General features: G+C 40.0%; 1 protein-coding gene across 1 annotated transcript in view; it reads right to left on the reverse strand.

The window, feature by feature from the left end:
• Positions 1-14,183, reverse strand: part of LOC117380430 (protocadherin-16-like) — a 392,551-nt gene extending 378,368 nt beyond the window's left edge. Inside the window, exon 1 of the mRNA XM_033977238.2 lies at positions 14,133-14,183. The gene's annotated coding sequence lies outside the window, so the exon portion shown is untranslated. The remainder of the gene's footprint in view (positions 1-14,132) is intronic.
• Positions 14,184-23,430: the final 9,247 nt, after the last annotated feature.

Raw genomic sequence — 23,430 nt, forward strand, 5'->3', positions numbered from 1 at the left:
GTTTTTCAGCTAGACCCATGTGTCATTGTTTTTCCGCAGTTACCCTCCGTAGGTATTATCTGCACACCATTATTACAATTCCCTATAATTATCTGACATGTCTCCAGAATACAGCCCAAACACTCTTACGTGGTCCCAGGCAGGCACAATGATACCGCTGCAGCTATCCACATTTAATTAAGAGTTCTAAAGAATAGTCCTTCAAAGGCCCAGAGGGGACAGCTGCATAAACCGTGAGCAAGTCTACTCAAATGATTACTCATAATCACAAGAGGGGTGAGAATATAAAACTGTTACTTAAAGGTCCTATATTATACACAATAGCCTCTCTGAGTTTTAAGCCATGTTATAATGGTGTTACCTTCTCCAAAAACAAAATACCGGGAGTTGTGTTTTGTTTCATTCACACATAATTATAAGTCTGTCTGTATTACCATATGACATCACCAGGTGGAACAGAGTGTTTTCAGTTTCAAATAAAAACTAAATATGCAGGGTTTGTGTCTGAATGAAAAAACAAAACAAAAACACAACTCCAGGTATTTTTGATGAGGAAACAACATTAACATAGTTCAGAAAATAGCATGATATGGACTCTCTAAGAATACTTGTGGTTGTCTTACTACCCAATACTTTATGAAGATGTGAGTTTGGTCACCAGTGATTGACAGGCGATTTAAACAAGGCAGTTCATACACAAAAAAATTCAAAGTGGATTAGCCAATCAGGGACACACATGGGTCATCCTTGTCAAAACAAACATGGCTGCTTAAGAGGAAAAGGAGATTTCTGCAGAATCAGTGAACAAACCACTAAACACTTAAACTGAGATGAGAGAAATTGATTTTATTTGTAAATGATCGGTGACCATTGGGCTCCTTCTCCTCCTAATAATCTGATATATTCAATAGAATCAAATATAACTGCAAAAATAAATATTATTTCCATAGAGATAAGTGGAAAATTAGAAATCATGTTTTTCAAGGTATTTTAATAAACTAAACTAAAGGATAGATATGTTTAATAACATACATGGCATATGGCAAACTCTCTCTTCTCCATGAACACAAGCACACAAATAAAGCACTTTTAAATTTTCAAGTACAAGTAAAAATTGTGTTATAATTCTATGCAAAGTTCCTCCAGTAACTCAAAAACACTAGTGTGCGTTTTTTGAAGACAGGCAGACCAGAGCAGATCGTGGCAATAGAGAAAACCGCAGCGCTGAGTGGACATTGGCATGACAGGCGTAGAATGAAGCTAACTTCTGAAAGCCTGCCAGATCTGCGCCTCTTGAGAGTGGAGCCTCTGTGCCCTGTTCAAGGCTTTGAACATGTCCCAGGGCACGTGAGGCAGGGCAGGGAGAGCCATCACAGCTCACTGAACTTTTGTACAGGCATGTTGGATCAATTTGTTGGAATAAAAGAAGCAATAGGGCAGTGCGGGGAATACATTGTAGGTTATTCTCTTAAACTATAGTTTTTAGATCTTACAATAGTGCTGTGGTTCTAAAACCTTTCACACAGTACTTCCCAAAGAAAATATTTGGCCTTTTGAGTACTGCCAACAATTGGCCTATCCTCCTGAGACCTGGTGTCCTCATATGTGGAAAAGACATTTTGGGCTGTCTAGGCCACAATGCAAATTTTTAGAAGAAGAATAACAGCATACAAGAACAGCAACAATGCAAATATATTATATATATTTATTTTTTAACAGTTTAGAATGTTTAGAATATTTTATTTTAATTTTAATTTTATTTTTCTTCCTGCTCCTGTCAGCAGCTCTTCACAGGAGACACATTGTACCAAGAGGCACAATTGTTGTTTCTCATTTTGTTTTTACATTCAGGACAAATGTTGCTGTGTTCAGGGTCATAATAAATAGTTTTTGCAAATCATTACTCAAATGTTTCATCAAAATGATTAAAATGTCCACATATGAACATATTTGATTTACTTTTTTTTTTTTTCTCAGAAACTACATAATGTAAAAAGATAATTCTTTGTATTTAGACTCATCAGGTCCCAATCAGCCCAAATAACAAAGAGAAATTAATGAAGCATATCATGCAAGAGCTCGGGTCTCAGGAGGTTAAATCAGGACCAGGACTACGCTACAGCATACACACGCCCAAAAGAGGACAGAAGCGTTGATAAAATTGGCAAACTTTATAACTGCTGAGGAATCCTCTTATCAGTAGTTTTATTTGTAATTGTATACCACAATTGGTAACTTTACCAGTTTGTGCCCAGAGTTAAACCAACTGAAGTGCTGTATGATGCCTGAACTTTGACCCAGGCAGCCTCCATTCACATTGGTTAACTGGCAAACTATGTGAGCTACTTGATGTGATTTTGTGTGGGATTTAAAATTCAATGTGAGATTAAGACAGAAATTGTGTCTGTGTCGTCAAGGTTGCTATTATGGACAGGCAATACTTGCTGTATTTGGAAAGCTAACATAAAAGCATTGATTGCAAAATTTACATTTTGGATGTATATATATATATATATATATATATATATATATATATATATATATATATAAAATGTGTGTGTGTGTGTGTGTATATATATATATATATATATATATGTATGTATGTATGTATGTATGTATGTATGTATGTATTGGAGGGCCTGATGGTGCAGACTGGCAAGCTCCCTTCTGTCAATCTGCTCTAGGACAGCTGTGGCTACAATAGTAGCTTACCACTACAAAGTATGGAGTAAATGAAGAGTGCACAAAACTGTAAAGCAAATGTATAACCCTAATACTGTATTATTAGGCCCGAGCCTGGGACTACGTCTCGGCGAGGGACTCATTAAAACCGCGTCCGGAGCATGGAAAATGGCAAAAATCAAGTAGTAATCACGCCCCGACATGGCAGTGAGTGGTGTAAAAAATTAGAACTCGACAAGCTCTAATTGTCACAAAAGACCCTGAGAAAAAATATCAAAAGACGACTCGGTAGCGCCACCTCAAACTTTGATTTTCATGGGGCCAATGGGAGCCCGACTCGGAAAAAAGTCAACGTAAAAATCTGAAACTCACCTCAAAAAAATAGTACATGTCGCGACATTACAAAACTGATATTATGGCCCCGCCCTAAAATGTACAGGAAGTCGGCCATATTGGATCAAACACGGGAATGACAAAAGTGCACACCCTCGCATTCAGACATTTCCTCGCACATTTTCGTCACAAACACTTCAAATTTGGCCAAATCCCACTAAACCCATGTGTGGTTAAAGATTATCAATTACATTTTTAATATGACTTTGGGTGTGGTCAGGGTAAATTTTCAACAAAATCGCAAATTTTGGAATATTTCAAAAAATATTTCTCTTTCACACATTTTTTGTTGGGAAAACGTTAATACAGCATTTATGCACATTTGTGAGCAGAGCGCAATGATATGCAAATAAACACACTCTCTCACAAAATGGTCAATTTTATTGTATCCAAAATTCAAGACTGGTGTAAAAAAAAAAAAAGTTGTCTACCTTTGTTTGTAAAAATATTGAAAAATGACTCGGTAGCGCCCCCTACAACACCAATGCATTTTTTTTTTTTCAAAGTTTGACATAGACATTTGAAATTTGGCACATACATCCTCCTTGACATACTGATCAAAAAAGTCAAGGAGAACATACCTCTATTTGCAACTATGTTACCGTGGTAACATAATAAATGTGTCATTGAAATGAATGGGGTTCAGATTACTGGACTTTGTTGTAGACTAAATACATGCTCTACACTAATCAAACTGGCTGAAATTCAAGGTTGGCAAAAAAACAATATATATATATATTTTCATGTGCAAAAAAATTAATGTCTCAAAATGACTCAATAGCGCCACCTCAAAAATCAAAATTCATTACGGCAATGGGAGACCTTTTTCATCGTAGACATATAAAATTTGGTACAAACATAGAACATGTCAAGACAAGTATAAAATTACATTGTGACCCCACCCTAAACCCTACAGGAAGTCGGCCATTGTGGGCGGAACCTCATTTTTTCAAAATTTGACCTCTCACATTTGGATTTTTTGCGCCTTGGATTTTCATTCAAAAAACTTGCCAAGTGGTCACAATGAACTAGACCCATGTGGGATTATAGTGAACTGTCTTGGATTTTTCTATATCATAAAATGTGGGTGTGGCCAGCCTGCAAATAAATAAGCAATATTTTGAACTATTAAATTGCGCGTAACTCACACATGCAGTTTCCTATTTCCCGGCATTAATATACATTTTGTTTACAATATTGATCAGCACCAAATGATATACAATTTACACGTGTCCGAATTTTTTTGGCTCCACAGCGCCCCCTTGAACTTTTGAATTGGACCAAAAAAATTACTTTGACATACCCATTTGAAATTTGGCAGGGACATTTGGCTTGGCAAACTGAACAAAAAAGTCAATAGGAACATACCTCTATTTTCAACTATGTTGCTGTGGTAACATAATAAATGTGCCATTGAAATGAATGGGGTTCAGAGTACTGCACTTTGTTGTAGACTAAATAGATGCTCTACACTCACTAAACTATGGCCTAAAATTCAAGATTGGCAAAAAAATGTGTATTTTGATGTTCAAAAAAATTTATGTTTCAAAATGACTAAATAGCGCCACCTCAAAATTTGAAATACATTACGGCAATGAGAGACCTTTTTCATCGTAGACAAATGAAATTTGGTACAAACATAGAACATGTGAAGACAAGTAAAAAATTATATTATGACCCCACCCTAAACACTACAGGAAGTCGGCCATTGTGGGCAGAACTCCATTTTTCCCAAATTTTACCTCTCACATTTGAATTTTTCGTGCCTTGGATTTTCATTTAAGAAACTTATTACATTTTGATTATGACTTTGGGTGTGGTCAGGGTGAAAAAAATATTTCTCTTTCATAGATTTTTTGTTGGGAAAACGCTAATACAGCGTTTATGCACATTTGTGAATGAACGCAATGATATGCAAATCAAGGCACTCTCTTACAAAATGGCTCTCTAGTGCCCTCTTCAAATTTCATTTTCAAAAATTTGTAGAAGACAATCAATTTGTCGTGGACGTGTGAAAAAATTCACAGGGGCCTTATTTGTGATGGGGCACAATGTGAGAAAGTCACATGACTGTAGCTGTTATGGTTTAGGAGAAAAATAATGGGTGGGAAAAAAATTTCCATTATTAGGCCCGAGCCTGGGACTCCGTCCCGGCGAGGGACTCATTAAAACCGCGTCCGGAGCATGGAAAATGGCAGAAATCAAGTAGTAAACACGCCCCGACATGGCAGTGAGTGGTGTCAAAAATTAAAACTCGCTGAGCTCTAATTGTCACAAAAGACCCCGAGAAAAAATATCGAAAGCCGACTCGGTAGCGCCACCTCAAACTTTGATTTTCATGGGGCCAATGGGAGCCCGACTCGGAAAAAAGTCAATGTAAAAATCTGGAACTCACATCAAAAAGTAGTAGATGTCGGGACATGACAAAAATTATATTATGGCCCCGCCCTAAAATGTACAGGAACTCGGCCATATTGGATCAAACCCGGGAACGACAAAAGTGCACAACCTCACATTCAGGACATTTCCTCGCACAGTTTTCATCACAAACACTTCAAATTTGGCCAAATCCCACTAAACCCGTGTGTGATTAAAGATTATCAATTACATTTTGATTATGACTTTGGGTGTGGTCAGGGTGAATTTTCAACAAAATCATACTTTTTGGAATATTTCAATAAAATATTTCTCTTTCACACATTTTTTGTTGGGAAAACGCTAATACAGTGTTTATGCACATTTGTGAGCTGAATGCAATGATATGCAAATCAAGGTACTCTCTCACAAAATGGCTCTCTAGCGCCCTCTTCAAATTTCATTTTTAAAAATTTGTCGAAGACAATCACTTTGTCGTAGATTTGTGAAAAAATTCACAGGGGCCCTATTTGTGATGGGGCACAATGTGAGAAAGTCACATGACTCTAGCTGTTATGGTTTAGGAGAAAAATAATGGGTGGAAAAAACATTTCTATTATTATTATTATTATTATTTTTGGTCGCGACTTTAAATCCACTTTTGACCCCCTCTGAACGTTAACAAAAAGTCAATTTTATTGGACCCAAATTCAAGGTTGGTTGAAAAATGTGTATTTTGATATTCAAAAAAATTTATGTTTCAAATGACTAAATAGCGCCACCTCAAAATTTGAAATACATACGGCAATGAGAGACCTTTTTCATCGTAGACAAATGAAATTTGGTACAAACATAGAACATGTCAAGTTAAGTAAAAAATTATATTATGACCCCACTCTAAACCCTACAGGAAGTCGGCCATTGTGGGCAGAACCCCATTTTTTCAAAATTTTAATTCTCACATTTGGATTTTTTACGCTGTGGATTTTTATTCAAGAAACTTACAAATTGGTCAAGATGAACTAGACCCATGTGGGAATATAGGGAACTCTCTTGGATTTTCCTACATCATAACATGTGGGTGTGGCCAGCCTGCAAAGAAAAAAGACGTTTTTTGAATTTTTAAATGGCCCGTAACTCAAACATGCAGTTTCCTATTTTCCGGCTTTAATATACATTTTGTTAAAACTGGTATTTTGAGTGCATAGTTATGCAATTTACATATGTCAAATATTACATTGCTCCACAGCACCCCCTTGAACTTTTAAATGATACTCAAAAAAATTACTTTGTCACAAACATTTGGAATTTGGCATGGACATCCCTATTCCTATACTGAACAAAAATGTCAATGACACCATACTTCTATTTTCAAAGGTGTTGCCATGGCAACGTCTGACATTTCTCATTGAAATATATGGGTTTTGGTTAACTAGGATGAAAAATAATTATTGTGTCATAGACCATTGAAATTTGGTACACGTATTCCTCTCATCATACTGAACAAAAAAGCCAATGAAGACATACCTCTATTTTCAACCGTGCAGGCGTGACAATGTGATAACTGGTCTCATTGGAATGAATGGAGTAGTATTACTGAGACACTGATTTTGGGGGGAGGGGCGATGTAAGCGTGAATGGAAAGCAGGTTCTCGCAGTGATGTGTACCCCATGGTCGCAAGGGGTGGCGAGGGCCTTTATCACTGCTTGCAGTTTTTATTATTATTATTATTATTATTATTATTATTATTATTATTATTATTATTAATTGCTCTACCACTCCGTTATATTCTGTGCACTTTATTACTGAGTCACTTAAATCTCTCTTTCAACATATGTCTACTGTATTAATTCCAACAACAGCCTTCCAAATCATCAGTGTTAAACCCCCTCCCTGGGCACTGGACAGGGGAATCCATTATCCCTTTTTAACTTGCATGTGATTCCCCAGCCGTAGCTCCGTGGATTGGGAAAACATGGAAGTTTTCGCTCCCATGCTCTAGCCTTGTGAAGTGCATGTCAGGAGGGATGATTCGGCTCCTGTGCCCCCTCTTTCCTCTTCTGTTTCCCCAGCCGGGCTAGTTGGTTCAGCTGTTTTGTCTAAGATGGAGGGGATCACAAATAACACCTGACGCCTTTGAAGATGACATGGGCTAATATTGCATTCGGGGCGCACGGGTTGCATCATTTAAAACACATGTGCTTCAGATTACAGTAGCCCCTTGTTCTGTTTGGATAGCACTGTGGAGACCCAGGCCAAAGAAGTTGATGTGTTTGTGAACTTTTACTGTGCAGGAGATTGGCGTGAGCTAAGGTTCAAGTTAGCATAGCTTTGTTTATGATGGTATGTGGTGTAGTTAGTTTATACTAAGATAATGTATTGTGTTTAGGTTAGTTTAAGTTAAGGCAGCCAGAAAATATACTAAAGTAAGAGTAACTTCAAAATGACAGTACTCAGGTACTGTAGTGGCAGTGGTCCAAGGAGAGGCAAAAAGTATTTGGGGAAACTACAAAGAGAAATTAATTGCAAGAGTGTTTTGATCAGATTTATAACTTACTATGATTAGAATAACAAAATGTTAAATAATGAACAAAATCAGGTATAATCAAAGTATAGACATCATATCTGAAGGCTCAGTGGAAGCTTTTACTCACAGTTGTAAAGTAAAAACTTTTACTGTTACACAGTATAATATGTCACTCAAGTAGAAAAATTGCATCTGCTACTCCAAAATGTTTGCTAGGGATCCAGAGTAAACTCTTCTTCAATACTTAACGAAGATGTGAGTCTGGTCACTGGCAAATTTCCCTGTTTTCAATTGTGTGTGATTGACAGGTGGTTTAGCCAATCGGGGACACGTTCCATCCATATCGAAAAAAATAAAGGAAAAAAATATTGGGTGAAAAATAACGTGGAATCAGAAGTGAAAATTAAGATTTTGTTTGTAAATCATAGATGACCAATGAGCTCCTTCGCTTAACAAAAAAAATCTGATTGGATGATTACACTTGACTGGGCTTGAGATGCAACAGAGGAAATTATGATAAGACTGATGTCACTCTGTATAAAAATACAGAGAGATATCATTCTGGATTTGCCAGGACACCAAAAAGTAAAATTTTCTTAAGTTTATCGACCTCTCCACAGCTCAAAATGCTCTGTTCCAACAACCTTAGTATCTAATTGCACCTCTGGCCGCTCCCTCCGGTCTTCAGGCCAAACCCAGTTTAAAACCCGAGGGGACCTGTCCTTTCAAGCAGTAGCCCCTAAACTGTGGAATGCCCTGCCCTTGTCTCTTCGTGTGGCTGACTCTGTTGACTCCTTTAAAAAGCAGCTGAAGACACTGTTATTCAGACAAACTTTTAGTTAATTTACTACTCTTTGTCTTATTTTATCTGTTGAACATTTATTGTTGTTTTATCTATTTTTATCTATTTTTATTTGCACTTTGTAAAGCACTTTGTGATTTTATCTGTGAAAGGTGCTATATAAATAAAGTTTACTTACTTACTTACTTAATTTAATAACAGCTCCTCTGTGTTTGTGAAGTCCTTACACCTTTTCCAGACTAATTTGCTCATAATTTCAGTGCTAGTGTTGCTTTCACTAAAACAAGTCTCAATTTGATGCAAACAGCTACTGTTTTAAGCCTTATTTAAACTACTCCACACCTCAGTGCATCAGTGTAGCTTGCTGTCGACCACAATGAATGTAGGCACCCCTGTCACAATAACTTTGAAGCACGATATCTTGCTACAGATACATTGCGATAAACAATAATATAATAATGAAATACAATAATAATAATGAAAGATAATCCCAGTAAAACATTTTTTAAAAGATAGTATCATTCAAAGGCCTAAGCTGCAACAACGAAGCAATAATTAGCCATAAGTGTGACTTATTCAGCCATCTACAGCTCAAAATTTTACAATAAAAATACCCCAAATCTCCCACTTTAACACAGGCATTGTCCACACGATGAACAATGAGCCCCAAAATATATTATTTTGTTTGACCTTTGTTTAACCTGACAGTTTGGACTTCTCACTAGCGCCCTTCCTCAGAGTGGTCACACGGTAAAACTGTCAGGTATGAAAACAAACTAAACCTTGGTCTGGAAAAAGAATCTATTAAAATAAATTAATGGAAAACCAGATGAGCCTAATTGGCCCAAAATATATTGTTCCAGCTTTCATATATTGAACAATAAGTCAATTATCGTGACAAGCCTAAGCAACTGGCTCCCCTATGGTTGGCAGGCGAATGTCACATCCTCTCCACTATTTTCACTTCTTATATGCTATAACTCAAATGACCTCTTGAAACTTACATTGATTACATTGTAAAAAATGTCTTGATTTGTCAAAACTTCTGTTCATTCATACAATTTTATAGCTTGCTTTTTTTGTTATCATCCCCTCTGTCTGTGACCTATACCCTCCTCTGTACCTGCGCATATTTTCACATTTCAACATTTCTCCTAAAATAGATGGAAATAACTCAAATATTTCACATTGAAGCACTAATAAAGTAGATACGCAATCCTTGTTGTGACAGATGTGCTATGACAATATGCAATGATGTAATGTAGAGTCTGGCCGTCAACCAAAACCACAGAGCAGTGTACGCCAAGCTAATTTTACTTAAAAAAAAATTACAGTCTAAAGCAGAAAGTTTAGTCAAAATGTCACATCATAAAATTGGCTTCAACTCATTGCTTTTGGATGGCAAAGCTCCAATGCTGTAGTCCTGGCACGCACCACTTTAACATTACAATGAAGTCTGAATGACACTGGAAATAGAGTTGTGTACAAAAGTTCTCTTGCAAGTTTTTAAAAAGTCACTTAAATAAATGAAACAAAATAAAACAGCGTCCAAGTTGCATAAATGTTCACTATTGTTCAAGCGGACCTATGATGTAAATCAAGCTTTTAACCATGTTATGGTTGTTTTCTCTTCTCATACATCCTCTCAAACCTGTTTTGGGAGTGATTCGTGCTTGTCTGAGCAATCTTGAATCGCTTATTCTCAAGATGCCATATTGCCGATCAATTTCCGTTTTCAATGCCTACGGCATATGCAAACTGCTCTGTAGTACTTCAATTTAATTTTATTTATGTGTAGGTCTTGGCAGTGTTGCATAGTAATTTTGGTACAAATGGAAACAAAAAAAAAAAATTGCTACTTGCTAGTGTAATGCGCAGGTATTCATAGAAGGGGCCAAAAGCTACACGGCTCTTTGTTGTGATGACGTTTAAGGCAACAAAAGCTCGGTTCTCCGTCATGGTGCGTGAGAGTGACAAAAAAGCCAATAGGCAGAGATTGGATAACTATAAGGAAACAACTGTATGGTAAGTTGGTGACATTAATTTTGTGATTTGTGTATTATTTAAAGGGCCCATATTACACTATTCTCTGATCTATGTTTATTTATGTTCAGACTAATAATAAAGGATTACTCAAACGTGTGAATGAAACGAAACACAAGTCCAGGTATGTTTTTGATGAGGTAACAACATATACATATAACATGGCTTAAAGCTTACAAAAGTCAATTTTGCGTAATATAGGGCCATTAATGTTTCGTAATTTCCATAATATTAACCAGTTATAGTAACTGCTGTGACAGTTACTCATTACTCTTACTTGAGTAGTAGTTTTTTACTACTTACTTTTTTACTCTTACTTGAGCAATTTCTTGGACCACTATTTTGTACTTCTACTTAATGTTATTCAAGTAGAACGTAACGAAAAGCACTAAATAAATAAAACATATTAATATTATTTATTCAAAACTTATAAACGTTGATTTTACATTTTACTAAATTAGATGCAGACTCTGTAAAGCAATCTGATTTTGTGCTGCTTTCCAAAAATACGATCACGCAATCCCAGAAATACCAAATGACAGTGTACAAACTCCATGACGTCAACAACAACAAAAGCAACACTCGAGCTATTTACTCCTGACTTTGTGTGTTCCCGAGCCTAATGTCGTGAGAGGCCGAGCTTGTGCATTTGCTGATCTCACATAAGGCATCTAGACCTACCCTTGATCAGAACTGGTGCTATGACTTCATGCTGGTCTAACGTCCAATCTGGCCAGTTATAAAAGCATTCATGAGTTTGGTAGTGGTTTCATCCATCAGCACTGCTCTTTTTGTTTGTTTACTTCAAGCTTTATTTCTTTTCTCTTTTTTCATCTCCTCCTCCGCCCAGAATGCGTGAATGAGTAGGCGATTCATATTGTGTGAATTAGATCAATATTTTGTTGTTCAGTTTGTTGCTCAGAGAAACCGTAGATGCAACTGTGAAACTAAATGGGCAATGCTCCTGGTGATTTGACAGTTTTGAAAGGTGTTGTTATTAATCCAATTTTGATGACTTTATAGTGTCGGGGAAATGACAAGACAACCAAGATTCCAATTTATAGTGTATATAAAATAAGGTTTGCTGGAATTAGATTGAATAATACAAAAAAATCAAGGTGGTTTCAGATTATTAGGTTGTGATCCATACTTGGGGGATTAGTCCGTGTGCAAATTTAAAGTTCTTAGAAACCAGAATACCACAAGAAAATCCAGACACACAAACACATGCAAGAACATGCAAACTCCACACAGAAAACTCCACACTTGTGAGCTTGTTATAAATGATCCCAATATTGCAGCGAAACAATACAAATGGCTTAAATATCTTCCAACCCTAAACAATAATAGTTGTAAAGGTGCAATGTGCCATTTTTTCTACTTGTCTCCATGGAGTACAATTCCACAGTATAGTATTAAACACGTCTATCTTGCATTTATTCAGTAATGAATGTTTTATTGTTCAGAAATACCTTGGAAAAACATGAGCACACTGACCATGATCTATACTGTGTAAAACATTCCAGGCAGATCAACATCCAGGCAGATCAACATCTCTACACCAACAAGTAGGTGCAAGGCAGATCAGAAAAGTTACATAGAACATCTTTAATGCACAGTGACCAGCACTCACAGCAACAGGGTTCTATGTTTGACTCCCACGCCTTTCTGTGCAAAGTATGCATGTTCTCCCCGTATGTGAGTAGGGTTCCTCCACATACACCCCTATCAACACAAACCATGCCCAATAGATACAATCCTCCAGCTATGGTAGGGATGAATCAAGATCTGGGTGCTCATTGCTCCTGACAGGGTGTACCAGCAGTATTGAAGGATGGGCCAAATGCAGTTAACAACTTTCCCATTAAGAAGTGAAAATATGATTTGAAATAATTATTCTTAAAACACAACTGCAACTACAACCTGGTTCCTATATTCCTATATTTCTTTGAGAGTCTCACACAAATGTATACTTATCATATATTAACGAATCCTCCAGACTATCGTAATTAGACACAATTGTGCCAGAACCTGAAGAGGGAGGAGGCGTCTGTGGTCCATATTCAACGTCGAAAACTGTGCATAATGCCTGGCCTCTCCTTGGCAAATCTAGCAGTCCCGAAGCAGTGCGCGCGGATGGAACTACGCCGAGACTTAATGAATTTATTAATTGAGTAAAAAGGAACACCTATTGACAGTAGAGCGTAGGAGGCCGCCACACAAAGCCCGCGCGGTCGTGTGCCAGATGGGGTACAATAACTCTGTGGGTCAGTGGAATGTCTCACGGGGAACGGGAAGGAGAGTGCCACATGATTGAGACTTCAAATAGTTAGTTCCAAGGGAAAAATGTGTTACGTGGTGGTAAAAAACATAACGGAGCGAAATGGTCAAATGCCAATAGTGAAAGGGGTCCTGTTGCGTAAAACGTTAAACTAAACGTTACATTCTACCCCCCAAAAAGAACTGTGAATTCGGTAACTTGGAAGTACTGGGGGAACAAACTAAAACGTTCGTGGAATGCGATGAGCTTCAATGCCAAACGTTGAACCTCATCGCATTGGCTTCAACGTAGCCAATTCGACTACTAGGCTACACTTTTTTCAAGGTAAAGTTAAAATAAACTAAGTATTTTTGGTCTGTAAATTACACTTCCAGGCTTCATGTCGTGGCCAATGCGCCCAGTGTACATTGGCACAAAAGTTACCAAAAGGTTTGTGTCATTGCCAAAAACCCGAAGTTACAACTTGTGCGCAAATCCGTTACATGTTGTCTTTGATGTCACTGCAACTGCAAGCATTCCAGACACGGGCAGACACTCAACAAAATATTTACTTACTTTGTCGCCATAAAGAGCTTTCAAAGTTTATATAGGCCTATAGACTACGCGCATGTCCTGCTATTCATTTTAAATATGCTAGGATCTATTTACTGATCTTATAATGTCATATGGTGCAACTCTGCGTTCAAAATAGCTCGACTTCACGGCCACGAACTTTTGCGTAAAGTTTTTAAGTGACTTGCGAAAGAATAGAAGCATTGCAAGAACACCCTATACCTTCCAATCATTTTTTATGTGCAAATTTTAGTTTCGCATTAGTACAAAACGTAAACCAGCAAACTGTCATAATGTATGCTTTGAATGAAATCAAGAATTCCACCAGTGTTCAACAACTCGCACGCCGCAAATGCGTAAAATAGCTTATTAGGACTGTTGCCATAGTGATAAACCACTTAAAACAAAATCTTATCTTTTGCATGGTAAAAAGTCATCAGAATTTCAAAATGTTGCATATAATTCGTGAATAAAGGCATACATTCCACAAACTTACATTTATACGTTCCACTCGTACTCTGCAAAACCAATTCCACGTTTATCAAAGTTATCCCAAATCTCTTGTAAGCGATATTCCGTTAGAAAATCTAAGCAGCGATAAGTGCCATGTCCGAATACAGTCTCCTTCTCGGTAAATCCACAATCCACTAAACTCTCCTCCTTGTCCAATGCAAAAGAAAAAAAACTGCTCCAAAACTTGACGTCCTCTGCGTAAACTTCCCCGCAATGCTGTCCGATCCTAGCAAAAACGAAGAGTGAACGGTCCAAGCGAGGGGCCGTCTTCTCCGCTGCAAATGTGATTACCGAGCACGTGACGAGCGAGCGAGACGGGAGGGAGAGAGGGAGAGGGATCCACAACATCACCCGGGCGGGCTTCTCTCGCTGCTGCTGCTGCTGCTGCTGCTGCCGAGGTGGTGTGGATGTGGCTGGGAGGAGGAGGAGGAGTGGAGGAGAATGCGTTGGAGGAGCTGCCACACGGAGCAGAGGAGAACTTGCAGCACAAGGGCAGGCAGTGTGCGTAAAAAGGTGAGCTCTGGTGCCACCATGCTCTCCAAATGGGTAGTGTAGAGAAAGAACATTGTAAGTTGAAATGAATGACATACCGTGAATATAAGGTATGGACGAGCTAAAATTCAACCACAAACTACCTGATATTCATTTCTACGGAGCTATGACCAACTGGTTATTCAAGGTGTATTCATCATTCAATTTACTGAAGAATAAGGTAAATATCTGCTGCAGCTACTACTTAGGGTGGTCAAAAGTATCAAAAATTAGAAACGAATCGATTTTAAAACTAGTATTTAAGCTAGATACTCATTTGAGCAGGTATCAATCAAAAAAAAAAAAAGTCACATTCACAGGGCAGAAACAAGTCTTTCCAGAATAGCTTTACAATGATCTTGAGCTGAATCAGAACAAATATAAGACCACATAGACTAGAATAAGCCCATGGACCACTATGGAACCTGCCTGGACCAGTGAGGGATTACACATATATAAGCCTACATGGTAATACAATTTGATGTTGAAAATTGCATTCAATTGTCTAAATAAAGCGTGTTTTTTTTAATTATTATTATTATTATTATTATTAAAAAACTGCAAGCAGTGAAAAAGGCCCTCGCCACCCCTTGCGACCGCGGGGTACACGCCACCGTGAAGCTCCTGCGTTTCGTTCCCGCTTACATCGCCCCTCCCCCCAAAATCAGCGTCTCAGTAATACTACCCCACTCATTCCAATGAGACCATTTATGACATTGTCACGCCTGAACGGTTGGAAATAGAGGTATGTGTTCATTGGCTTTTTTGTTCAGTATGATGAGAGGAATATGTGTACCAAATTTCAATGGTCTATGACAAAGTAATTATTTTTCATCCCAGTTAACCAAAACCCATGTATTTCAATGAGAAATGTCAGACGTTGCCATGGCAACACCTTTGAAAATAGAGGTATGTTCTATTTGGCTTTTTTGTTCAGTATGGCAATAGGGATGTCCATGCCAAATTTGAAATGCTTGTGACAAAGTAATTTTTTTTTAGTACAATTCAAAATTTCAAGGGGGCGCTGTGGAGCAATGTAATGTTTGACATGTGTAAATTGCATATCTATGCACTCAGATCAAGATTTTGAACAAAATATATATTAATGCCGAAAAATAGAACACTGCATGTTTGAGGTACTGGCCATTTAAAACTTCAAAAAACGTCTTTTTTTCTTTGAAGGATGACCACACCCACATTTTAGTTAGAGTTAAAAACATTTGGGAGAGTAGCCTATATTCCCACATAGATCTAGTTCATTTTGACCAATTTGCAAGTTTCTTGAATGAAAATCCGAGGCACAAAAAATTCAAATGTGAGAGGTAAAAAATTTTTTTAAATGGGGTTCCGCCCACAATGGCCGACTTCCTGTAGGGTTTAGGGTGGGGTCATAATATAATTTTTTACTTGTCTTGACATGTGCTATGTTTGTACCAAATTTCATTTGTCTATGATGAAAAAGGTCTCTCATTGCCGTAATGTATTTAGATTTTTGAGGTGGCGCTATTGAGTCATTTTGAAACATAATTTTTTTTGAACATCAAAATACAACATTTTTTGCCAGTGTTGAATTTTAGGCCATAGTTTGATTTGTGTAGAGAATCTATTTAGTCTACAACAAAGTCCAGTACTCTGAACCCCATTCATTTCAATTACCACATTTATTATGTTGCCACGGTAACATGGTTGCAAATAGAGGTATGTTCTCATTGGCTTTTTTGATCAGCATGTGAAGAAGGATATATGTGCCAAATTTCAATTGTCTAAGAGAAACGTTGTACAAAAAAATGAATTGGGGTTGTTAGGGGGCGCTACCGAGTCATTTTTCAATATTTTTCAGTAGGAATTTCAAAAAAGAAAATTTTTCACGCATCTTGAATTTTGGGTCCAATAAAATTGACTTTTCGTTAACGTTCAGGGGGTCAAAAATGGCTTCAAAGCGGCCACCAAAATAATAATAATAATGGAAACGCATTTTCCACCCGTTATTTTTCTCCTAAACCATAACAGCTAGAGTCATGTGACTTTCTCACATTGTGCCCCTTCACAAATAAGGCCCCTGTGAATTTTTTCACACGTCCATGACAAATCGATTGTCTTCTACGAATTTTGGAAAATGAAATTTGAAGATGGCGCTAGAGAGCCATTTTGTGAAATAGTGCCTTGATTTGCATATCATTGCGTTCAGCTCACAAATGTGCATAAACGCTGTATTAGCGTTTTCTCAACAAAAAATGTGTGAAAGAGAAATATTTTTTTGAAATATTCCAAAATTTGCAATTTTGTTGAAAATTCACCCTGACCACACCCAAAGTCATAATCAAAATGTAATTGATAATCTTTAATCACACACGGGTTTAGTGGGATTTGGCCAAATTTGAAGTGTTTGTGATGAAAACTGTGCGAGGAAATGTCCTGAATGTGAGGTTGTGCACTTTTGTCATTCCCGGGTTTGATCCAATATGGCCGAGTTCCTGTACATTTTAGGGCGGGGCCATAATATAATTTTTGTCATGTCCCGACATCTACTATTTTTTGATGTGAGTTCCAGATTTTTACGTTGACTTTTTTCCGAGTTGGGCTCCCATTGGCCCCATGAAAATCAAAGTTTGAGGTGGCGCTACCGAGTCGGCTTTCGATATTTTTTCTCGGGGTCTTTTGTGACAATTAGAGCTCAGCAAGTTTTAATTTTTGACACCACTCACTGCCATGTCGGGGCGTGTTTACTACTTGATTTTTGCCATTTTCCATGCTCCGGACACGGTTTTAATGAGTCCCTCGCCGGGACGTAGTCCCAGGCTCGGGCCTAATTAGCCCCAGCCAGTTTCTTTGTTACTGGCTCAGACTAATAATGGCAATGAAACATCCCAATCTAGTCTTAGATTGGGACAGATCATGTTGAAAAGTAAGTTGAACAGTTCAGTTATACTCATATGAAGTCTGAAAAACCATAAAACATATCAATTAAAACCGCAAGCAGTGATAAAGGGTCCAGAAGGGCACGCTTCAATGGGAGGGCTACCTATCGACTCTGGCTTGACATTTGATTCAAAATGGCCACAGTGAAAATAGATTTTTTTTCTAATTATTAGGCCAGAGCCTGGGACTACGTCCCGGCGAGGGACTCATTAAAACCGCGTCCGGAGCATGGAAAATGGCACAAATCAAGTAGTAAACACGCCCTGACATGGCAGTGAGTTGTGACAATTAGAGCTCGTCGAGTTCTAATTTTTGACACCAAAGATCCCGAGAAAAAATATCACAAGACGACTCGGTAGCGCCACCTCAAACTTTGATTTTCATGGGGCCAATGGGAGCCCGACTCGGAAAAAAGTCGACGTAAAAATCCGAAACTCACATCAAAAAATAGAACATGTCGCGACATGTGATATTATGGCCCCGCCCTAAAATGTACAGGAAGTCGGCCATATTGGATCATACCCAGCAATGACAAAAGTGCACACCCTCACATTCAGGACATTTCCTCACACAGTTTTTAAAACAAAAACACTTCAAATTTGGCCAAATCCCACTACACCCATGTGTGATTAAAGATTATCAATTACATTTTGATTATGACTTTGGGTGTGGTCAGGGTGAATTTTCAAAAAAATCGCAATTTTTGGAAAATTTCAATAAAATATTTCTATTTCACACATTTTTTGTTGGGAAAACGCTAATACAGCGTTTATGCACATTTGTGAGCTGAACACAATGATATGCACATCAGGGCACTCTCTCACAAAATGGCTCTCTAGCGCCCTCTTCAAATTTAATTTTCATAAATTCATAGAAGACAATCGATTTGTCGTGGACGTGTGAAAAAATTCACAGGGGACTTATTTGTGATGGGGCACAATGTGAGAAAGTCACATGACTGTAGCTTTTACGGTTAAGGAGAAAAATAATGGGTGGAAAATGCGTTTCCATTATTATTATTATTAGGCCCGAGCCTGGGACTCTGTCCCGGCGAGGGACTCATTAAAACCGCGTCCGGAGCATGGAAAATGGCAAAAATCAAGTAGTAAACACGCCCCGACATGGAAGTGAGTGGTGTCAAAAATTAGAACTCGACGAGCTCTAATTGTCACAAAAGACCCCGAGAAAAAAATAACAAAAGACGACTCAGTAGCGCCACCTCAAACTTTGATTTTCATGGGGCCAATGGGAGCCCGACTCGGACAAAAGTCAACGTAAAAATCCGAACCGCACATCAAAAAAATAGAACATGTTAGGACATGACAAAAATGATATTATGGCCCCGCCCTAAAATGTACAGGAAGTCGGCCATATTGGATCAAACACAGGAATGACAAAAGTGCACACCCTCGCATTCAGGACATTTTCTCGCACAGTTTTCATCACAAACACTTCAAATTTGGCCAAATCCCACTAAACCCATGTGTGATTAAAGATTATCAATTACATTTTGATTATGACTTTGGGTGTGGTCAGGGTGAATTTTCAACAAAATCGCAATATTTGGATAATTTCAAAAAAATATTTCTCTTTCAGAAATGTTTTGTTGGGAAAACGCTAATACAGCGTTTATGCACATTTGTAAGCTGAACGCAATGATATGCATGTCATGTCGTTCTGTCACAAAATGGCTCTCTAGCGCCCTTTTGAAATTTCATTTTCAAAAATTCGTAGTAGACAAACGATTTGTTGTGGACTTGTGAAAAAATTCACAGGGGCCTTATTAGTTATGGTTTAAGAGAATAATAATGGGTGGAAAAAAAATTTCCATTATTAGGCCCCATCCTGGGACTCCGTCCCGGTGAGGGACTCACTAAAACCGCGTCCGGAGCATGGAAAATGGCAAAAATCAAGTAGTAAACACGCCCCGACATGGCAGTGAGTGGTGTCAAAAATTAGAACTCAATGAGCTCTAATTGTCACAAAAGACCCCGAGAAAAAATAACAAAAGACGACTCAGTAGCGCCACCTCAAACTTTGATTTTCATGGGGCCAATGGGAGCCCGACTCGGAAAAAAGTCGACATAAAAATCCGAAACTCACATCCAAAAATAGTACATGTCGGGACATGACAAAAATTATATTATGGCCCCAGTTTTCATCACAAACACTTCAAATTTGGCCAAATCCCTCTAAACCCATGTGTGATTAAAGATAAACAATTACATTTTGATTATGACTTTGGGTGTGGTCAGGGTGAGTTTTCAACAAAATCGCAATTTTTGCAATATTTCAATAAAATATTTCTCTTTCACACATTTTTTGTTGGGAAAATGCTAATACAGCGTTTATGCACATTTGTGTGCAATGATATGCAAATCAAGGCACTCTCTCACAAAATGGGTCTCTAGCGCCCTCTTCAAATTTCATTAACAAAAATTCGTAGAAGACAATCGATTTGTTGTGGACGTGTGAAAAAATTCACAGAGGCCTTATTTGTGATGGGGCACAATGTGAGAAAGTCACATGACTGTAGCTGTTATGGTTTAGGAGAAAAATAATGGGTGGAAAATGCGTTTCCATTATTAGGCCCGAGCCTGGGACTCCGTCCAGGCGAGGGACTCATTAAAACCGCGTCCTAAACCCGGAAAATGGCAAAAATCAAGTAGTAAACACGCCCCGACATGGCAGTGAGTGGTGTCAAAAATTAGAACTCGATGAGCTCTAATTGTCACAAAAGACCCCGAGAAAAAATAACGAAAGACGACTCGGTAGCGCCACCTCAAAATTTGAAATACATTGCGGCAATGAGAGATTTGGTACAAACATAGAACATGTCAAGACAAGAAAAAAATTATATTATGACCCCACCCTAAACCCTACAGGAAGTCAGCCATTGTGAGCGGAACCCCATTTTTCCCAAATTTTACCTCTCACCTTTGAATTTTTTACGCCTCGAATTTTCATTCGAGAAACATGAAAATTGGTCAAAATGAACTACACCCATGTGGGATTATAAGCAACTCTTTTGGAATTTTCTAAGTTATAAAATGTGGGTGTGGCCAGCTTGCAAAGAAAAAAGCCATTTTGTAAAGTTTTTAATTGCATGTAACTCACACAGTTAGTGTCCTACGTTCCGGCATGAATATACTTTTTAATTCAAACTGTTGATTTGAACACATAGATATACAATTTACACAGGTCAGACAATAAATTGCTCCACAGCGCCCCCTTGAACTTTTGAATTGGACCAAAAAAATACTTTGACATAAACATTTGAAATTTGGCATGGACATCCCTATTGATATACTGAACAAAAAAGTCAATGACACCATACCTCTGTTTTCAAAGGTGTTGCCATGGCAACGTGTGACATTTCTCATTGAAATACATGGGTTTTAGATAACTGGGATGAAAAATTATTACTTTGTCATAGACCATTGAAATTTGGTACACATATTCCTCTCAACATACTGAACAAAAAAGCCAAAGAGAACATACCTCTATTTTCAACTAGGTTACCATCCATCCATCCATTTTCTTCCGCTTATCCGGGGCCGGGTCGCGGGGGCAGCAGTCTAAGCAGGGACTCCCAGACTTCCCGCACCCCGGACACATCCTCCAGCTCCTCCGGTGGGACCCCAAGGCGTTCCCAGGTCACCCGAGAGACATAGTCCCTCCAGCGTGTCCTGGGTCTTCCCCGGGGCCTCCTCCCAGTGGGACATGCCCAGAACACCTCCCTAGGGAGGCGTCCAGGAGGCATCCTGAGCAGATGCCCAAGCCACCTCAGCTGGTTCCTCTCAACGTGTAGGAGCAGCGACTCTACTCCGAGCTCCTCCCGTGTGACCGAGCTCCTCACCCTATCCCTAAGGGTGTGCCTGGCCACTCTGCGGAGGAAGCCCATTTCAGCCGCTTGTATCCGCGATCTTGTCCTTTCGGTCATTACCCAGAGCTCATGACCATAGGTGAGGGTAGAAACGTAGATTGACCGGTAAATCGAGAGCTTCGCCTTCCGGCTCAGCTCCTTCTTTACCACAACGGACCGATACAGCGACCGCATCACTGCAGACGCTGCACCGATCCGCCTGTCAATCTCACGCTCCATCCTTCCCTCACTCGTGAACAAGACCTCGAGATACTTGAACTCCTCCACTTGGGGCAGAGACTCACCGCCCACCCGGAGAGAGCAAACCACCTTTTTCCGGTCGAGAACCATGGCCTCGGATTTGGAGGAGCTGATTCTCATCCCAGCCGCCTCACACTCGGCTGCAAACCGCCCCAGTGCCTGCTGCAGGTCCTGGCTTGAAGAAGCCATCAGGACAACATCATCTGCAAACAGCAGAGATGAAATCCTGTGGTTCCCAAACCAGGCCCCCTCCGGCCCCTGGCTGCGCCTAGAAATTCTGTCCATAAATATAATGAACAGAACCAGTGACAAAGGGCAGCCCTGGCGGAGTCCAACATGCACTGGGAACAGGTCTGACTTACTGCCGGCAATGCGAACACAGCTCCTGCTCCGGTCATACAGGGACCGGACAGCCCTTAGCAAAGAGCCCCGGACCCCATACTCCCAGAGCACCCCCCAAAGGACACCACGAGGGACACGGTCGAATGCCTTCTCCAGATCCACAAAACACATGTGGACTGGTTGGGCATACTCCCATGAGCCCTCGAGGACCCGATGGAGAGTGTAGAGCTGGTCCAGTGTTCCACGACCAGGACGAAAACCACACTGCTCCTCCTGAATCCGAGGTTCGACTATCGGTCGGATTCTCCTCTCCAGTACCCTGGAATAGACCTTACCGGGAAGGCTGAGGAGTGTGATTCCCCTGTAATTGGAACACACCCTCCGGTCCCCCTTCTTATACAGAGGGACCACCACCCCGGTCTGCCATTCCACAGGTACTGTCCCCGACCGCCACGCGATGTTGCAGAGACGTGTCAGCCAAGACAGCCCCACAACATCCAGAGACTTGAGGTACTCAGGACGGATCTCGTCCACCCCCGGAGCCTTGCCACCGAGGAGCTTGCCAACCACCTCAGTGACTTCAGCCAGGGTGATGGACGAGTCCGCCTCTGGGTCCCCAGTTTCTGCTTCCTCCTCGGAAGACGTGACAGTGGGATTGAGGAGATCCTCAAAGTATTACTTCCACCGCCCGACAACATCCCCAGTCGAAGTCAGCAGCTCTCCACCCGCACTGTAAACAGTGTTGGTGAAGCACTGCTTCCCCCTCCTGAGGCGTCGGACGGTTTGCCAGAATCTCTTTGAGGCCGTCCGATAGTCCTCCTCCATGGCCTCCCTGAACTCCTCCCAACCCCGAGTTTTTGCCTCTGTGACTGCCTGAGCCGCGGCACGCTTGGCCCGCCGGTACTCATCAGCTGCCTCAGGAGTCCCACGAGCCAACAAGGCTCGATAGGACTCCTTCTTCAGCTTGACGGCATCCCTTACTTCCGGTGTCCACCACCGGGTTTGGGGATTGCCGCCGCGACAAGCACCACAGACCTTACGACCACAGCTACGAGCAGCCGCATCAACAATAGAGGTGGAGAACATGGCCCACTCGGAGTCCATGTCTCCAACCTCCCCCGGGATCAGGGAGAAGTTCTCCCGGAGGTGGGAGTTGAAGACCCCCCTGACAGAGGGCTCCGCCAGACGTCCCCAGCAGACCCTCACAATGCGCTTGGGCCTGCCAGGTCTGTCCGGCTTCCTCCTCCGCCAGCGGATCCAACTCACCACCAGGTGGTGATCAGTTGACAGCTCAGCCCCTCTCTTCACCCGAGTGTCCAAGACACGCGGTCGGAGGTCAGATGACACAACAACAAAGTCGATC

The sequence above is a fragment of the Periophthalmus magnuspinnatus genome, chromosome 13, assembly GCF_009829125.3.
Source record: "Periophthalmus magnuspinnatus isolate fPerMag1 chromosome 13, fPerMag1.2.pri, whole genome shotgun sequence".
Taxonomy (NCBI): domain Eukaryota; kingdom Metazoa; phylum Chordata; class Actinopteri; order Gobiiformes; family Gobiidae; genus Periophthalmus; species Periophthalmus magnuspinnatus.